Source organism: Patagioenas fasciata, chromosome 3, assembly GCF_037038585.1.
Source record: "Patagioenas fasciata isolate bPatFas1 chromosome 3, bPatFas1.hap1, whole genome shotgun sequence".
NCBI lineage: Eukaryota > Metazoa > Chordata > Aves > Columbiformes > Columbidae > Patagioenas > Patagioenas fasciata.
In genome coordinates, this window is record NC_092522.1 from 60,481,800 (window position 1) to 60,496,748 (window position 14,949).

The 14,949-nt window shown below is 42.4% G+C and overlaps 1 protein-coding gene across 3 annotated transcripts in view; it reads left to right on the forward strand.

The window, feature by feature from the left end:
* Window positions 1–14,949, forward strand: part of SCAF8 (SR-related CTD associated factor 8) — a 159,961-nt gene that overhangs the window by 80,762 nt on the left and 64,250 nt on the right. For 2 of the 3 annotated variants that reach the window (XR_010651137.2, XM_065834586.2), the window contains one exon: window positions 11,632–12,809. The exons of the other annotated variant lie outside the window; for it this stretch is intronic. The gene's annotated coding sequence lies outside the window, so the exon portion shown is untranslated. Of the gene's footprint in view, window positions 1–11,631; window positions 12,810–14,949 lie in introns of those variants that run through there. 3 annotated transcript variants of the gene reach the window in all.

Consider the following 14,949-nt stretch of genomic DNA (forward strand, 5'->3'; position numbering starts at 1 on the left):
AAATGGTGTTTCCCCTGCAGAGTGAGAACTGCAAAGAGCACATGGAAAGGAAGCTGATGATTTCCACTGCATAGCTAAAGCCAGGCAGAAAACACAGTTCTTAGCAGAGGGGCGTGTAAGACACAGCAAACAGATTTATTCTGCAGACTGGTAAATCCCTAGCAGGCAGCTGCAGATGGGTAGCTTTCAGCCAAAGGAGATGCTGAAAGACCAGGATGAAATTTAGTAGTACAACTATAAAGTCAGGCATTTAAAAAAAATAAACACAGTTTCTGCAATTACTTTTTTGGAGACAGTAAAATGAGGGCAAACCAAAGTATGTTTATTAGCTGTGAGATGCCTCTGAGCCATTGATGTAACACAGCTGTGTTTAAAAAAAAAAAAAAAGAAGTTAAAATGCTATCTCAGGATGTATCAAGCAAGTTATCTCCAGGAGGGATAGTGAAGTTATCAGTATCACAGTATCACAGTATGTTTGGGATTGGAAGGGACCTCAAAAGATCATCTAGTCCAATCCCCCTGCTGGAGCAGGAACGCCTAGGTGAGGTCGCACAGGAATGTGTCCAGGAGGGCTTTGAATGTCTCCAGGGAAGGAGACTCCACAACCTCCCTGGGCAGCCTGTTCCAGTGCTCTGTTACCCTCACTGAGAAGAAGATCTGAGAAAGATTTGAGAAAGATCTCAAATTTAAGTGGAACCTCTTGTGTTCCAGCTTGATCCCATTGCCCCTTGTCCTATTATTGTTTGCCACTGAGAAAAGCCTGACTCCATCCTCGTGGCACTCACCCTTTATATATTTATAAACATTAATAAGGTCACCCCTCAGTCTCCTCTTCTCCAAACTAAAGAGCCCCAGCTCCCTCAGCCTTTCTTCATAAGGGAGATGCTCCACTCCCTTCATCATCTTTGTTGCCCTACGCTGGACCCTCTCCAGCAGTTCCCTGTCCTTCTTGAACTGAGGGGCCCAGAACTGGACACAATCTTCCAGATGGGGTCTCACCAGGGCGGAGTAGAGGGGAAGGAAGACCTCTCTCGATCTACTGACCACCCCCCTTGTAATACACCCAAGGATGCCATTGACCTTCCTGGCCACAAGGGCACAGTGCTGGCTCATGGTCATCCTGTTGTCCACCAGGACCCCCAGGTCCCTTTCCCCTACACTGCTCTCTAATAGGTCATTCCCCAACCTATACTGGAACCTGGGGTTGTTCCTGCCCAGATGCAGGACTCTACACTTTCCCTTGTTAAATTCCATCAGGTTATTCCCCACCCAACTCTCCAGCCTGTCCAGGTCCCGCTGGATGGCAGCACAGCCTTCTGGCGTGTCAGCCACTTCTCCCAGCTTAGTGTCATCAGCAAACTTGCTGATAGTACACTCAATTCCCACGTCTAAATCGTTAATGAATATATTGAATAATATTGGCCCCAGTACTGACCCCTGAGGCACTCCACTAGATACTGGCCTCCAACTGGACTCCGCACCATTGACCACCACTCTCTGGCTTCTCTCTTTGAGCCAGTTTGCAACCCACCTCACTACTCTATTGTCTAGACCACACCTCCTCAATTTAGCTGTGAGGATGCTGTGAGGGACTGTGTCAAAGGCTTTACTGAAGTCAAGGTAGACCACATCCACCGCTCTGCCATCATCCATCCACCTTGTTACATTCTCATAAAAGGCTAGGAGGTTGGTCAAGCATGACTTACCCTTGGTAAAGCCATGCTGACTGCCCCTAATGACCCTCTTATCCCTGATATGCCTTGAGATGACACCAAGGATAAGCTGTTCCATTACTTTCCCAGGGACAGAGGTGAGGCTGACCGGTCTATAATTACCCGGGTCCTCCTTCTTGCCCTTTTTGAAGACTGGAGTGACATTTGCTTTCCTCCAGTCCTCGGGCACCTTTGTCATAGATCATAAAATTGTTTAGTTTGGAAAAAGACCTCTAGGATCATCAAGTCCAATGTTAACCTATCACTGCCAGGTCCATCACGAAACAATGTCCCTAGGCACCACGTCTACATGTCCTTTAAACACCTCCAGGCATGATGACACCGCTGCTTCCCTGGGCAACCTGTTCCAATGCCTGACAACCCTTTTGGTGAATGAATTTTTCGTAATATACAATCTAAACCTCCCCTGGCGCAACTTGAGGCTTTTTCCTCTTGTCCTATCACTTGCTACCTGGGAGAAGAGACCAACACCCTCCATGCTACAACCTCCTTTCAAGCCTCAGCCCAATGATCCAGCTGGTCTAGATCCCTCTGTATGGCCTCCTACCCTCCAGCAGATCAACACTCACACACAATTTGGTGTCATCTGCAAACTTACTGAGGGTGCACTCAATCCTTTCTTCCGTATCATTGATAAAGAGATTAAACAGAACTGGCCTCAGTACTGATCCCTGGGGAACACCACTTGTGACCAGCCGCCAACTGGATTTGACTCTGTTCACCACAGCTCTTTAGGCCTGGCCATCCAACCAGTTTTTCAGTCAGCGAAGAGTACACCCATCCTGGCCATGAGCAGACAGTTTCTCAAGGAGAATGCTGTGGGCAATGGTGTCAAATGCTTTACTGAAGTCCAGGTGGACAACATCCGTGGCCTTTCCCTTATCCACTAAACAGGTTAGTCAAGTGGGACCTGACTTTCATAAACTCATGCTAACTGGGCCTGATCACCTGGTTGTCTTGTACATACCATGTGACGGCACTCAGGATGATCAGGTCCATAGCATTCCCTGGCGCTGAGGTCAGATTGACAGGCCTGTAGTTCCCCAGATCTTCCTTCCAGCCCTTCTGGCAGATGGGCGTCATGTTTGCCAACTTCCAGTCAACCGAGACCTCCCTGATTAGCCAGGACTGGTGATAAATGATTGAAAGTGGCTTGGTGGGCACCTCTGCCAGCTCCCTTGAATGGATCCCATCCAGCCCCATAGACTTGTACACATCTAAGTGGTGTAGCAGGTCACCAACTATTTCCCCTTGGATTATTGTGGCTTCATTCAGCTGCCTGCCCCTGTCTTCCAGCTCAGGAGGCTGTGTACCAAGAGAAAACTGGTCTTACTATCAAAGACCAAAGCAAAGAAGTCATTAAGTACTTCAGCCTTTTCCTCATGCTTTGTCACTATTTTTCCCCCTGTATCCAATGAAGGATGGAGATTCTCCTTAGCCTTTCTTTTGTTGTTCCTGTTTTCACAGAAACATTTTTTATTGTCTTTTACAGAAGTAGCCAGATTAAGTTTTAGTTGGGCTTTGGCCCTTCTAATCTTCTCGCTGCATAACCACACAGCACCCTTGTAGTCCTCCTGAGTTGCCTGCCCCTTCTTCCAAAGGTTATAAACTCTCCTATTTTTCTTGAGTTCCAGACAACACACTCTGTTCAGCCAGAATCCTCTTCTTCCCTGCTGGCTCATGTTTTGGCACACAGGGACAGCCTGCTCTTGCACCTTTAAGATTTCCTTTTTAAAGAATGTCCAGCCTTCCTGGACTTCTTTGCCCTTCAGAATGGCCTCCCAAGTGACACTGTGAACCAGGCTCCTGAACAGGTCTTTATAGGATAAAGTGTGTCTCATCACTCATGTTAAAGATTAAATCAAACTGGAAGACTCAGAGGCAAACTAGGGAAAGAACAGGAAAACTAAGAGGCAAGAGGATGGTGACAGATGTTAACTTAGCCTAGTGAAAGAAAATCTGGGATATAGACTGTGGCCATGGTCTCTCTAGCTGCCTTCAAGTAGCACACATGCGAAAAGAAGCCAGAAAATCTGCTTATTGTGGACACAAACCTCAGGGATACAAATTGGTCATGAATAAATGTAAGCTGCAAATCAGAAAAATATATTCTAGCCATCAGAGCAATTAATTTCTGGAACAGTAAGCAAAAAGACATTAAAAAAGAAAAGAATAAACAACTTTTAGGATGAAGCTTAGCCAGTTAATGGAAAGGAATAGGAGGAGCCCACACACAAAGACTTTTCTCTCTCCTATTCCCCTGCTTTGTACTCCTCCTATTCCACATAGCAAAGGACTGTGGAAAGTTTTGTATGCTCCTGAGATGGCCTTTGGGAACCAGACACTCGTAGGTATTCACTGAGGTGGATGCAATAGTGAAAAAGCAAGATGACACATCAGCTGGGAGAGAGAAGAAAAATCTAGGTTTTTTGGTTGTCTTGGGATCTCCAGAAGCCATTGGCGTGATACAGCCTGACAAATGCTGGTGAGGTGTAAGAGCTCAAGTCCATTTCAGGGTAGGGATGCTGATTTGGGTTTCATCTTGCTTCCTCCACATTGCTGGAAGCCCAACCATCACTTACTGCTTTGAGACAGTACAGGGAGCTGCTCTGTGCTGCTGGCAAACAATTTGTTAGCTGATGCCAGCTGATATTCAGTGATTGTGCAATGATTTTTTACCTACTATGTCCCAGTGCGACCAGTTACGGGAATGCACCAGCTCCACAACTGGGAGGCAGCAACACTTGACCTGCCTGTCAGGCGAGAGAGGTGCTGGCAGCGAGCACTCCCTGTCCCTGCTGGCTCAGGCTGGGGGAAAGCAACAGTTAGGGACAAATTCCATTCACCTGGGCACTGGCAGCAAACAGCCCCCTAAATCAGACACAGCCACACATAGGCTGCCCTACCCTGCAGGGTGAAGAGGTCCAGATTAGTTTAAGGTTTATCCCACGGGACTGATGCAGCACAGGAGCAGTCCTGCAGTCAGGTCCCAGCTCTCTCCTGGGATGTGTAGCTGTGTGGTGGGGATGCTCTCACCATGGATACCAGCTCTCGGCACTGCCTGATGCTGTGAGCCTGTCCTCCCTGCTTCAGAGCAGCACTAAAGGGTTCACTTGAACTGTCCCTGCTGTGTTTATGGATGTGCCTTTTCCTTGAAGCAAACCAGAAGCATTCCCGCAGTCAGGCCTGGCTGAGGAGAGATTAAGGCTGCTCTTCGTTAACACCTTGAGGTGGTGCAGTTTCCAGCTTACCCACTCTGCCATACTGCAGCCAACCCAATGAACACTGTTTGGTTTGAACTTAGATGAAGTATTCTAGCAAGTATGTCAAGAGTTGGCTTTTGGTCACGATTCAGTCACGTCACTGTGTAGACAAACCCCAAACGGAACAGAAATCTTTGTCTCCCTCATGGCCAGGCAGGGCAGGGTAACTGCTTCAGCCTGCAAAGCTGGGAGACAGCAGATTCGGATGTTTCTTGTCTTGCAAATGTCAAACATTCAAAAATTGTGCCTTCAAAAATTATGAGACTGGCTTTAAAATCTTGAAATCTTAAAATTAAGGCTCTGGAAATCCCTTTTATTTTGCCTTGTTTTCTCAGCCTCTTCTGAGCCTATCAGCATTTAAAATCACATTTTGCACCTTTCCTCACATCTATGAGCATACAAAAATAAACTAAAATATGAAAACTAAGATTCTCACATGAGCAGCTTTCTTCAAAAGAAGGTTTACAGAAAAACTTTACGTCATAGAGCTCACAAGAAACTCTCCCGAGTTGACAACACTGGATTTCATAAAGCCAAGGACTGAGTTTGGCTGGAGTTTGTATAGCTGCAATGAGGATATAGTTTGGATTACAGAATTCTTGCTGGAGGAAGATATGGAGGGGGAAAAAACAAACAAGCAAACAAACCTACAACAAAACAGGCGTAGATTACCTGAAAGGAGGGGGAAGAAGTGAAGAGATCGAAGGTGGCTACAGTTGTTGGCTTGTGCAGTGCAGTGCATGCATTTTCAGTCACAGGCCAGGGAAACTGCTGCAAGCCTGTGAAATTCACCGTTCAGCACAGAACTCACCCACTCCCACAAAAAGTTGCTGGGTCCCAATCTCTGTTTTTGAGGACTGGCAACTGGATTTTAAATTTGTATCCTAATCAGTGTTAGCTACAGAATGCAGTGTGCCACTGTACTGTTCATGTCTGACTGATATCACATACACCACCATATTCAATGCAGAAAAGCTTTTAAAGTTAAGCAAATTTTTAAATTGTGTCATATAGGATTTTTTTCTGATGATTTTAAGTGGTTTTAAAGAATAGTATATGTTACTATTTCTGTCTAGTCTGGGATTTTTTCATATTTTTAAACTGTTTAATGGGATTGTTAAAGTGGAAGATCCGTGTTCTTTTTAAAATATATTACTAATTAAATTCTTTAAAAGTTCAGAGATTTTGTTTTCCATTGTAATTAAGCATAATTTGAATTTAGCACATTGTAGCTTCCATTTATACTTATATCCCTGGTATCTTTATGATGTCAAGGCTCTTAGATGAATTCTAATAATTCTCCTTAATGTTTGCCTGTTAATTTGTTTAAAAAAAAAAAAGAACTACAAAAATATTTTTATGTACAGGTACACAAATAATAGAGCAACTCAGATTTTGAATATCACTACTCATTTTTTCCCATAAAAACCCTTGGATTGAGTCATATAAAACACCATCATAATTTTCAAATTTCCTACTGCCTCTTTAGATATGGCACCCAAATACATAATACTACATGATGTTCCAAATATTGTTATTACCTTGACAGAGTCTTCTCTAACATCAGGGACAAGAGCATTCTAATTTAATTCAAGTATGCACGATCATCAGCATTTTCTTACTGTAAATGCTAAGACATTTGACTTCAAGGGACCAACAAATGAAGGTATTTCATTATCAGTAGTCTACTCACTACCCGCATACTTTCACTGAAATTTAATCAGTTAAATTATGAAGGTTTTATTCTGCTTGCTAACATCAGGAGAAGTTTTACATTTGCCATTAATCCCTGTTTGGTAACCTTAAGTCTTAAATACACTGAGAATTGCGAATTTTCCCTCCGTCAGTCAACATGCCAACATTACACTGCTTTATATACAGATTCTTATTTCTACTTTTGAAAAAAATGCATGGGACTCGTCTCACTTCACTTTGCCCTTGCAAAACATTTACAATGCAGAGCTGACTGGTTCGTCTCTGTCATGTAGAGTGAGCACTAAATAGTGGGGGTGGGGCTGCTCCTGCCACTGGTGTTAGACACCTAATTGAGCCTGGGACAAATTCTCCTCTCATCACCGACTGGCTCTAGATATCATGAATTTATTTGCCTCAACAGTAATGTCTAGTGCCATGAAAGATGTCCTGATGGTCCCCATGCTGATAGGGCAGGAAACCTTCAGGTCATCTGAAAAGCCACTAGACCCCTAAGCACAGATGAGTCTCATCCTTGGGTACCCAATCCCACCCTGTTGCACATGACTGGAGCAGTTCCCCTACATGTTCTTTGAGGTGTCAGAGGATATTTTGTGTGCACTGGAACTGCATCTCTGAGTGCAACTTTAGCCACCATGGAAAAGCAACACTTACCCAAGAAAATAATGTACTGGATGTTTCAAAAACATGCAGCAATATTATACAAGGGTTTTGGACCACTGCAGAGGAATTGTATTTATTTCCAGCCTAGGTGGTTTCAGGTCACAGTAATATCAACCCATCCACTTTGTCTCTTTTGGCTGCAGATGGGCTGCACCTCTGACATTGTGCCCAGATTTGTCTCATACATCACAGGCTCTGGCTGCATTCAGCTTGTCCCTACCCTTGGGCATGTGAAATGCGTCCCACTGTGGTGGCAGGACCCAGCTGGTGCCATAAGGCCAATGCCCCTTCTCTTCCTTGCTTTTCCCCAGAGGGATATCATCAGATCCGTGTTTCTGGGTTGGGAAACTCACTCAAATGACCTTAAATACAGGTTTCAGTGCCCTTGGAGGAACAAAGCAGTATGCTATCCACGTGTTAGAGCTCAGGGCTCTTCAAAACACATGCAGCCTGTTCCCTTCTTGTAGGCAAGATCTGCATATTCACATAGAGACAGGACAGTTCAACCACCGAGCAGGACAGCGCGGTCCTCCTCGTACCACTTTCTCTGACAGGGAATGGCTGTGTCATGATGCTGGTGCACAAAAAGCAGGGTTCACCCCTTCACAGTTCACTTTTCCTTGCCTGCAAAGTAGACAGGCTGAGCAGACTTTGTTTCTGGATCACAAAGAGAAGGATGATGATCTTTTAAGAGAGAAGTCGCCATGACGCGTACTTCTTTCCATGTCAACAGGGTATCAGGTCTTCTGCTCCTGAGTGAACTGCTGCCTGGGTTTTCCCTCAGCTGTGTTTCTGACTGAGCAGTTTGTCTGTCTTTCCCTTTCCTTGTTAGCAAAAGTCTTGTTCCCAGGAAAGGTTGGAAATCCTAGCCCTGACTGGCAAAAAGACAGAGGTAATTTTGGTATCTGAATGTCTACAATTCTCCATGAAATCTCTTAAATCTTTATAATTTAAAGTCCCTTGAGCTGTTCTCAGAGAGGCACAGACATCTGGTTTATCTCAGCCTCAGGACTTCTGACTTCCTGTAACAACTGTGTTTTTTGTGGGAATCCTTCTCTGCCTCAGCAGTCAGACAGCAGCTGTACATCACAAGCAGTCCTGGGTCAGGCTGGCTCCTCCATCTTTCCTTCTCCTGTTTCCTTCTTTTCCACTGGAGAAAATCAGAAGTATTTGTGTGTACTCGTTATGCTGCTGTCTCTCTGTAACCACATATTTTTCAAAGGAAAGTCAAACCCTCTTTTCACTGGAAAGCCAATGGGATGTATCTCTAAATGTCAAATCAAATCAAATTTCTTGTTAATTGAAGGTAGGCTTTGTGTTGTGTTTGGTGACTAGTTTATGTTTCAACTTCTGCTGGCCTCCAATTTTTCCAGTCCAGAACTGAAAATACAATACTGCACATCACTAGGAGGAACTGGGTGATCTGTCTCCATCTCAGGAAGCAAGTTATTTCACTTTTATGAGTAGCTCAAATAGCATAAACAGAATATATCACAGAGTGAAAAGCAGGAAAGATCTGCGAAGTAACCCAAAATAGGTAAGAAGAGAGGTCTGTGCCTCCTATATTTGTGGAATTGGCTTGTATCTCCATAAATAATAACGTAAGTGGTAATCCTTTCTCTGAAAGGCTCAGTGTGATCAGTCCTGTTGGTAGTAGCAGTCCTCATTTGATATGTTTCTGATCAAGAACTTATGCAAGATAAATAGTAAACAGTAATTTTGCAGCTTGGAGTTTTGTGAAGCTGCGCAACTGATTTATTTCCAAAAGAGGTATCGTAGTGTTATGTCTTTGTTGCTTTCTAAGTAGAGGTTTCTGCTGAACAAAATGCAATCTTAAGAGGCTATGAAAGACTTCAATTAAGCCTAAATTGAGCAAAATTCCAGTAGAGCACATACTTCATAAAACTAGCTATATGGATGTAAAATGAGTTTTCATCAAAACTGTATTGTCACTTGAAATCTTTTCTCCATAATGCTTTAATTTTAGGAAATGTATACAGTACTTCATTTTAAAAGATATTTACTAGCATTATCTGTTTTATTTGAACAAGACTGCATGGCAAAATATTTCAGTTGTTATTATTCTCATGTGTGCTAGGGAAACTGGGCTAGAATAAATTATTATTATGTGAGTGCATAAATGATTTGGAAAGCATACACAGAGAGTAGTTCTTAATGATACACCATTAAGTGCAGTTCTGCAAGTGTTTTTCCTTGTTCTGGTTCTGTTCAGTATTCTCACTGACAGCTTGGATGAAAGGTTAGAAAGTACTCTTAATAAATTCATAGAGCAGAACAAGTGTCTTGGAAGCAAGGCAATTGAAAATGACCTTGGTAAAGTTGTAGAATAGCCCAGAAAGTATCAGCTTTCGAGCAGTGAAATTAGAGCAAATACAGAACTGTACATATAGCTCGACATAATCATCTTCACATAAATACAGACGGGAAGAAACTGGCCAAGCAGCAGTTCTACAGAAAAGAACTGGTGCCATAATGATCCCGAGCTGAACGTGCATCAGTGAAATTCTGCTCCTGCAAAGAAGGCCAGCACTATTGTGGGTTCTAGAAAGGGGAGTAATAAAGCATAAAATATAATTATTTTGCTCTCCTCAGCACTGATAAGGCCTCAGTGGAAGAGCTTTACCATCTTGCGGGAGTTGCAGCTCAGGTCGGATCCAACAAGAGAGCAAACTGGGCTCAAAGATCTGAAGCACATGAATCTTCAAGGAAAGGTTGAAGGGTTGTTTAGTCTAGAGGTGAGCAGAGGAAAGGAAGAGATGACAGCAGCCTTCGTATAGCAGTGGGTGACTCTGAAGAGGAAGGGATTTAGCTGCCGTGTATGTTGTCGGTACAGGAAAACACTAATAGGCTTCGATCTTAGCAAGGATCATTTAGTATAATAATTGGGAAAAAAACGTAGGAGGCAAGGAAGAATGTAGCTGCAGAATAGGTTGTTTAGGGGGAATTAATGGAAACTTCAGCCTTGCAAATGCTTAAAAATAGGTTGGACAAACATCAGCAGGCATGGCATAGGTCAGGGATGGATAAAGCCATCTCTCAAATTACCTGCTGGCCCTGTTCCCTTCGTGATTTCTGTCTATGTGATAGTGACAATAATTGTACGTGCAAAAAGTACTTTGGGTATCTCCAGTGTGTGTAGCAAAAACTTAATATTAGTTCTGCAATTAGTTGCATTACTTCTGTATTTACATTAGATTGAACCAATTATACTTTTTTATAATTTTGCCTGTGTCATTATTGATTGAAATTTACTGGAGTCTGATGGCTTTGTGAATGGTCTTCATGAAATAAATAGGTGAACCTATCAGATAGCTGTGGCAGGATACAAAGCACTCAATTCTAGCCATAAGAAAGTTTGGTCTTCAGTTTATTTATAGGCCATGGAAAAAAGATGGACACCTTTCAGAGATTACCCAAGGTGTGGGTAAATCACATTCCAGAGGTACCTCTCCCTCCCCTTTTACCCATTCTGCAGCAAATATATATTGGAGGTATATTTTTGGTCTTTCCTTTTCTCAGTCTGTGATACTAAGAGTTTGTTTTTCTGAGAAGCAAAGTGCCTGGACTTGACAGAAGACTATCTGAAATATTATAATTGGCAGAAAATCAGAGTAGATAATCTAGTGGTCTTTCCTGACCCTGGGTTTTGTGAAGCCCATACATTGAGTCATTTGTGAAGGATTTATAGTTATTGTGATTAATAGTTGTTATCACTACATAATGGGCATGACCAATATGTGTTAGAGATACTTGTACACCAAACTTACATAAGCCACGTATTAATCTATTGGATTCTTACTCAGAAATTGTTTACTAATCCTCTAAATTGTTTACACTGTATCTTCTGTACAGTGTGTGTGAGAGATAATACAGCACTTTTAGCTGGAAAATCTGCTATTAAAATATACTTTACAGAGATAATATTTTAATGAAAATTTTAAAGTATTAAACTACTGAACACTGAAGGGGAAACTTAATAATATTTTTAAAATAAATATGTGTTTAATCCTGGATAGTATTTTAGGAACCATGCAGTATAAGACACCTTTCTCCCTTATTATCAAACTGTGACTAACAGAGAGACTGTAAATGTTATACCAAATCTATTATTTATGAAACATTTGCTATTGCCTGGAAGAAAAGAAAAGAATAAAAAGTCTCATTTGCAGGGCTTTTTAAGAATTGGAATTACGCTCCAGCAACCAGTGATGACTAGTTATTGTTCCTTTTGTCAACAGGCAAGATGAAGGAGGTTCTGGCAGCTTACCATGTCCCGGGCTCTGCAGAGCTAAGTGAGAAGTGCGCCCGTGTTCTAGCGTGCATCACATCGCCTCTTGGGTCTGAAGTGCCAGAAGGATCCCAGCGCTGCAGACTGAGACGGCGCTGAGCACCTCAGTACCCCGTTTCTGACAGAACCCAGGGATGGCAAACTTACGTACCAGTATTACCTGTCTGGAGCAGGTTTAATTTTATAAATTAGAACCATAAACTCTATGAGTTTCTAGACCGTATTTGTGCTGTTGAGGATGATCTGCTCAGATGAACAGTTTTGCATCCATCGAAGGGACAGGTTCTTCTGCTGGACCAGAAGATGACAGTGGACTGTATATTGTAACTAATACCATTTGTAGCATCTCCTAGTGCAGATAATTGAAGAACAGGTTGCAAGAGAATCCTGTAGGGGATAAGACATGCTTTGTTTTGATCTACAATACAAATTTTTAAAAATGTTGAGTTTTTTGGGGGGTTTTGTTTGTTTTTTTAAAGATAACCACTTTTACATAACACTATGTGTGCAGTCTGTGTGCAGCTCTTCACTGTGGCTATCTATATTCTAGAGATGATGAGTTCCTTGTGAGACACCTGAATATTTTTAGATTTGTGATGAATTCTTAAATTATGAGAGTATCATGAAAAAACAGAAGGGAAAAGTTTCAGGACTTCTATTTGACTGGATGTCTCCAAATTCTTCCTCTTAGTGTCCTGAAAGGAGGAGGAAAGGGCAAGAAGTTGGAATGAAACACAAAAAAATACACTGCATTTCTTTTTTGGCATATGCACGTATCTGAATGTGTGTTTGATCCAATAACCAAGGGGAGAGAAACAGCAAAGTTATCTGAGCCCTCACATGAAAGGTCTGTGTTTTGGGGCAGTATTTGCTAATTTTGTCTCTTGAATAGCTATAGAAAAGAAAGAATATGTATATGCCCACCCATATGTGAAAAGGACATACTTGCCATTCCTTTATTTATTTTTCGCTCTTTCAAAAATTAAAGTGCCAGTTATTTGGAATGCTGTAGTCTGTGGTCTCTTACATTTGTTTAGTGAGATTCTTTCAGCAAAATCATTCCCATTATGGTGTAACTGCATGGTGACCACAGCTTTGGGCCTGTATAATAAAGATCTAAATTCAAAATTTTGTTTCTCCTAATTTTCTCTACTTTTATGTTGTATCTGCAAGTCTTTGATTGGAATCCTGCCTATTGCTGATCACTCTTTAGAAGAAGATTTGAAAAAAAATGTTAGAGAGGAAGGTATTTGTATGGTTGGATCTTGTTTTCCTTTGTATCATTATTTACAACACGTTAAGGGGCAGAGGGATATAAAAGGTTGGCAAATCAATAGTGATGCTTAAATTCAGTTTGCACACGAGGCCTCAGGGCAGTAAGGAGATTAGGCTCTTCACATCCTGGATTTAAGGCCATACTAAAGTATTTGACATCTGGTCTCTATTAATTAGTAGTCCTGGAAAGGTATGGGAGGAAAAAGCTTTAGAAAAGCTGATTCTAAGCTGGCTTTGATTTGCACTGTGTGTGATATATTGTGCTGAACATATGTACATCAGTTTAAAAGGCATTTGGATTCTTTTTCCTTCCTCCTTCATATTCTCTTTGAAGACAAAATTTTAAACTATAAATACGTTCTTCATGTAGTAATTAAGTTTGTGAGAGCAAAGACTGCACATTGCATTTCAAAAATTAATGTGGTCCTGACAAGGCTACCATAGCCATGCTACATTCTAGTCAGGGTTCTGTCCTGCTGACGCTATGTTTAGCTTATAGCAAACATCTGAGCTCACGTCAACAGAGCATCCCTGACCTTTGAAATGCCTTAGTTGGGCATCACCACGATCCTGTGTTGTATGCAGTTGCATAGGGACAGTGGAGTGCTCACTGCTGTGAAGTCCATACCAGTGCATTTAAGCATGAATGGGGTCAGACAATAGCGTCTCAGTGCAGTTTCCTGATCCATTTAAGCCAATCCAAGGCTGTGCTCCTGCTCGGCGAGGGGCAGCCCTGTTTTCTTCTGCCCTGCTCACACCTTTCTGCGACCTCCCTAGCAGTGCTGCACACTTGTGAGGCTTCCTGGTCCAAGTGAAAATATCCCACCCCCCATGTAAGAGTTGAGCTCTTGTGCTGCCTCTGATACCAGGGAGAGGGTGGGAACAAACATCTTGTTATCAGTAGTTTAGTTTTAGGTTGGCTTGCACTGATGGAGGAACCCTGCCTTCAGGTCCCTCTGACTGTCAATTAACTAACCTTATCTAAGCACATCGCTTTCTTATGGCTAAGAAGTATTCCTTGATCCAGTGACACTGCAAAGAAAATAAAGCTTTGGAAATGAATTAAATCCATAGACAATTAATAACCCCCTTAAAATTACCTGTGCAGTGGCAGTATTTGAGGTACAAGAAAAATACATTGCCCTTCAAATTACTCTGATGACTAAAACTTTTTCAGAAGAAAAGAAGCAAAAGTGGTGTGCTGCAGCAGTGCCAGGCAGTGTAAATCTCCTGTGCTAGCAGACCTTGAGCTATTAATGAGGTACGTGCTCAGCATGTGGCGAGCTGGACCCACCAGAACTGTAGGTGCTTGAGCTTGACTGTGGCACCATTTGAATTTGAATGTCAAAGCGAGTTTCTTCAAGAGCAGGGTCTGTTTTAGAAAAACAGCTTTTTGTCTGTGCTGTATGGAGGCTGCTGGAAGCTTGACAGTCCTGTTGGGTGAACTTTACTGGCGAGATGTGTGGCTGTTGCCCATCTGTTGAAGGAGTGATTAAAAAACAAAACACAACAAAACAGGCAAACCTCCCAGCACTCTGGTAAGGGCAAAGGTTGGAGCTTTTTGTTCTTTGGATGAATTCCCCTTTTGAGAAGCCTCCCTGTGCTTTCCCTTGGCATCTGGACAAGCCCTTCTTTGTGAAGGGACATGAATATGGAGAGACCTGCAGAGCATCCACCTCTTCAGTCAGCTTCAAAGGAAAGTTTCAAAAGTCATTATGTTCTGGCAACTTTAAGCATCTGAATCAGGATTGTGCTGGCTTTATGAACAGTATTATCTGACTGACGACTTGGAGCAATTCAGTATTTGCACAGTTCGAACAAATACTTAATATGGACTATGTGGCTTAGCAGGCAAGAGTGTTGGTTTTGCTGACTGAATGTAATATGTGAATATGTAGTTCACATTCAAATGAGATGGGCTTAAGTTATTTCCTTAGCAGACAAGAACAAGAGCATCTGTTCAGGGCCCAGACCTGAAATAAACAGTAAATTT